This window comes from Cebus imitator, unplaced genomic scaffold (assembly GCF_001604975.1).
Source record: "Cebus imitator isolate Cc_AM_T3 unplaced genomic scaffold, Cebus_imitator-1.0 Scaffold72, whole genome shotgun sequence".
Classification (NCBI taxonomy): domain Eukaryota; kingdom Metazoa; phylum Chordata; class Mammalia; order Primates; family Cebidae; genus Cebus; species Cebus imitator.
Window position 1 is genome coordinate 4,639,851 of NW_016107387.1, and position 5,212 is coordinate 4,645,062.

Below are 5,212 nucleotides of genomic sequence, written 5' to 3' on the forward strand. Positions count from 1 at the left end.
GAAACTCCATCTCAAAAAAAACAAAAAAACAAAACAAAAAAAAACAAGCAAAAAAAAAACTATTAAGACCCAATGTGGTGGCTCACACCTACAATCCCAGCACTTTGGGAGGCCAAGGAGGGAGGGTCACTTGACACTAGGAGTTCAAGACCAGCCTGGGCAGCATAATGAGACCCTGCCTCCACAAAAAATAAAAATATATAAAAATTAGCTGGGTGTAGTGATGCATGCCTGTGGTCCTAGTTTCTTGGGAGGCTGAGGAAGGAAGATCTCTTGAGCCCAGGGGTTGGAGACTGCATTGACCTATGATTGTGCCACTGCACTCCAGCCTGGATGACAGAGTAAGACAAGAGAACTTGTCTTTAAAAAAATGAAATAAGATAAAAACACTTTATTGAGGTGTGATTGACAAACAAAAAGCTGTACATATTTAATGTATATTACTTGCGTTTGGGGATCAGTAGACACCCACAACGTTTCTTGAGACAAATACACCCTTGGAGTACTTGTATGAAAAGAGAATAAACAAACTCTTCCCTGCAAAGTAGACAATCTTTTTCTAAATTTTTATTTCTTTTTTTATTTTTGAGGTGGAGTCTAGCTCTGTTGCCCAGACTGGAGTGCAATGGTCTGAACTCGGCTCACTGCAACCTCTACCTTCAGTGTTCAAGTGATTCTCCTGCTTCAGCCTCCCAAGTAGCTGGGACTACAGGCATGCACCACCGCACCCAGCTAATTTTTTGTATTTTTAGTAGAGACAGGGTTTCACCATGTTGGCCAGACTAGTCTCAAACTCCTGACCTCAGGTGACCCACCCGCCTTAGCCTCCCAAAGTGCTGGCATTACAGGCTTGAGCCACCATGCCCAGCCAAGTAGACAATCTTATTAACATTTTTAAAAAGAAAAGGACAGTGGTATCAGAATTCATGTTTGCAGATAACCCAAAACCCTTCTTTGGTCTGTCAGGTTAAAAAAAAAAAAAAAAAAGGCAACCTGTAAATACAATGTAAATTACCAACATGTCAAAAGATTACAGATTATTCCAATTTGAATAAGAAGAAGGAGTAATCCTTGGGTCCAATAAGGACCATTTGGTTTATAAGTATAAATTTCCAGCTTGTCTCTGTGGAGACTGAAGCTAATTTTTAGATTTCAGTACATCTCAAGCAATGTCTACATTTTTTCATAAACACATTGCCAAAAAAAAAGTCCTTTTCTCTTATTTTAAGACCTACTCCCGAAATTAAAAGAGAAAAATAAGTGGATCCCTTCCACACATTTAATGTTGGGGCTCAGTGTTAAGATCATGAGGATGGACTAGTTGGTTAGAAGGAGTAAGTGCTGGAATGAGACAGCAGATGTGATGGGGCTTCTTGCCAGACAGTCTTGATTAACATAAATCAAACCAAGTCAACATTAGAATGTGAATATTTATTTAAAATTAGAGATTTTTATATTAGATAATGCCTTCAGTGAATGAGCTCCTCCTCTGAGGGAAGTAAGCATTTAAACAGGTGTACTCATGAACCATTCTTGAAAATCAAATATGAAATGAATGCCCCCTAAAGAACTTTCCAGGCCAGCCAAGGTGGCTCACACCTGTAATCCCAGCATTTTGGGAAGGCCAATGTAAGTGGATCACCTGAGGTCAGGAGTTTGAGATCAGCCTGGCCAGCATGGCAAAACCCTGTCTCTACTAAAAATACAAAAATTAGCTGGGCATGGTGATGTGTGCCTGTAGTCCCAGCTACTGGGGAGGCTGAGGCAGGAGGATCGCTTGAACCCGGGAGGCAGAGGTTGCATTGAGCCAAGATCATGCCATTGCACTCCAGGAACAAAACTCCATCTCAAAAAAGAAAGAAATAGAGAGAGGAGAAGAAGAAGAAGGGAAGGAGGGAGGGAGGAAGGAAGGAAAGAAAGAAAAGAAAAGAAAGAGAAAGATCAACTTTCTTCCAAACTCTCTACCCTTGAAGGCCTATCCACTTCCTTGACACCAAGCCTAGTTAAAAATGAACCATTCAAGTGGTAGACTGTTCTTAGTTTAGGGCCTAAGCAGTTAAGTTCTAGAAAGAACCCAACTGATTGGATCATGATGAGGTACCAGGCCCATGTGCTCTCTCCCACCTAAAACCTCATGAAATGAAGATATTTATAGATAAAGATATAATTATAGATGTACATAATTTTCCCCTTAACAATACAAGAAAGCAGGAAAGAGTATCATCACATAAGCCAGAAGCATTGAGGATACATAGAAATCAGCCAGATAAGACCTGTAGAGAAAAAAATGAGCTCAAAAGCATAAGCAGAGTACAACTTATAAGGATGGAACACTGAACTGGTTACACAGATTTTCTCACAAATAACAATTAGAAAAACTGGATGAATTAACAATAATCACAAAAATCCTAATGACACTAAAAACCTCTAAAAGTAGATAGAAATCAAAAACAGTTTGCTCTTCTAGAATGCCTCTGGAAAGGGTTAAGAATTGTTAGCATGTGGCTTTCTCACATGTGGGAGCCTCCAACTCCTACAGCTATGGTGGCTGTAGAAAAAGGTGGCAGAAAAACCATAGCCTTACCAGCTAACAATGCTAGAGAAAACAAGTTAAGAGCTAGAAAATCAGTCGGAATTTAAAGGGGGGATATTCTAGTGGCAAGGGAACCACAAGAATAAGACGTAAATTCTGATTATAAACACTGCCCACATCTCTGCTGAAGAGCTAAATTATACATGTATAAGGGAAATACCAAGAGGAAGAACAAGTAGGCAGAGGCCAGGGAGGATTCTACTGTTTGTTTGTTTTTTTAATTGATTTTTTTTTTTTTTTAAGCATTCTACTTTTAAAGACAGCTACACAGGGTCAGTCTGATAAGTTTTTTTAATTGTTTTTTGCTAGTCTGCTTTTTTAACTGAATATATTCCCCAACTGAGCTCAGCTTGGATGGCAGGAAGCTGAACCTTGCAGGCTTCAAGTGTCAGAGCTTCAGGTTAGCAGAATATTTGGAAAATAGGGAGAAGTCACTAAAATAAAGAAAATCATGGAAAGATAAGCTTTATCTCTGCATAAACCTTTGGGTGACTGCCAAATAATGCAAGCCCACAGAATAACCAAAGTCCAGGCTAAAAAAGCAGCAGTGGGAAGTCACAAGAATATCAGCTAATGCATACTACGGGAAGGCAAAATTTGCAGTTTGAGTCCATGCCAACAATCCTCAGAGAACATAGTTGCTATAGTGTATTCTATATAATATTGAGTTTTCAATGAAAAATTATCAAACATGCAAAGAAGTAGGAAAATGCAACTCAGAAAAAAGGCAGTTAGAAGCAACAGACTCCAAGTAGACCCAGGTATTAGATTAGCAGACAAAAACTTTAAAGCAGCTATTTAAAAATACATTCAAAATATTAAAACAAACTATCATATCAATAAGTGAACAGATAGGTAATCTGAATAGAGAACTAGAAACTATATATGTGATATTATAATTACATACCTTATAGAATTTATATATTTTTCTACAGGTAAGAAGTACAATAACTAAAATAAATTTACTAGGTGGGCTCAATGACAAATTGGTGATAGTAAAAAATCTGTAAACTGGAAGGTAGATTTAATAGAGATTACATAATTTTAAAAGAGAGAGAGAAAAAAAGATTGAAGAAAAATGAACAGCCTAAAGGTCTGTGGGAAAATCTCAAATTACTAAACACAGATAATTTGAATCTCAGGAGAACACAAATAAGAAAAAGTAAAAATTCTTAAGGAACAATGGCTGAAAAACTTCTCAATTTGGTGGAAAATATCAGCTTATAGATTCAAAAAGTTTAATAAACCCTAAGAAGGATAAACAAAAAGAGAAAAACAGATCACAGTCAAACTGAAGAAAGACAAAAGCAAAGAAAAAATCTTGAAAAGTAAACAGAAAAATGATGTATTACAAAGAGGAAAATCACAAGAATACAGAATGACTTCTTAGAAAGTCTTGAATGATGTATTCAAACTAATGAATAAATAGAAAACAATCAGGCAAGAATTTTATAACCAGTGAAACTTTCTTCACAAATAAAGGCTAAAGAAAGTTTCCAGATAAACAAAAACTGAGATAATTCTTCACCAGAGGCTTATACTCTTAAAAAGATGTTAAATGAGCTAGGCAAAATGGCATGCACCTGTAGTCCCAGCTCTTCAGGAGGAAGGAGGATCACTTGAGACCAGGAGTGTAGGCTGCAGTGTGCCATGATCATGCCTGTGAGTAGCCACTCCTCTCCATCCTGGGCAACAGAGTGAAACCCTGTCTCAAAAAAAAAAAAAAAAAATGCTGAACAAAGTTCTTTAGGTTGGAGGAAACAGATGGAAACTTATATATAAGAAAGAATGAAGACCATCAGAAATAATCAAATATGTAAGTAAGCACAGAGACATTAAAAAATTTTTCTTCCCTTAATTTCTTGAAAATGTTTATGATTCTTTAAAGCAAAAATTATAATATTGCATTGATGGAGTTTATATGAAGATTTAATACAAAGATATGAAAGATTACATCAAATGTAAATAAATTAAACATCCCAAATAAAAGCAGAGATTTTCAGACTGGATAGAAAAGTAAAAACCAAGTATATGCTGTTTCAAGAGATGTACTTCTTATTTTATTTATTTATTTATTTATTTAGAGATGGAGTTTCACTCTTGTTGCCCAAGCTGGAGTGCAATGATACAATCTCAGTTCACTGTAACCTACACCTCCCAGGTTCAAGTGATTTTCCTGCCTCAGCCTCCTGAGTAGCTGGGACTACAGGCGCTCACCACCACATCTGGCTAATTTTATATTTATAGTAGAGACAGGATTTCACCACTTGGCTAGGCTGGTCTCGAACTCCTGAACTCAGATGATCCACCCACCTTGGCCTCCCAAAGTGCTGGGATTATAGGCATGAGCCACTGTGCCCAGCGAGGTGTACTTTAAATACAAAGACACATGGAAAAATAAAAGGATTAAAAAAAGATATATCATGCTAAGAGTAAGCCTAAGAAAGCTTTAATGAGTACATTAAAATTATACAAAGACAATTCAAATCAAAGAGAATTGCTAGAGACAAAGAGGAACACTTTAATAAAAATGTCAATAGAAGCCGGGCGCAGTGGCTCACGCCTGTAATCCCAGCACTTTGGGAGGCCGAGGCGGGTGGATCACGAGGTCAAGAGATC

General features: G+C 37.3%; 1 protein-coding gene across 4 annotated transcripts in view; it reads right to left on the minus strand.

The window, feature by feature from the left end:
• Positions 1-5,212, minus strand: part of CFAP52 (cilia and flagella associated protein 52) — a 67,011-nt gene that overhangs the window by 19,070 nt on the left and 42,729 nt on the right. The gene's annotated exons all lie outside the window — the stretch shown is intronic.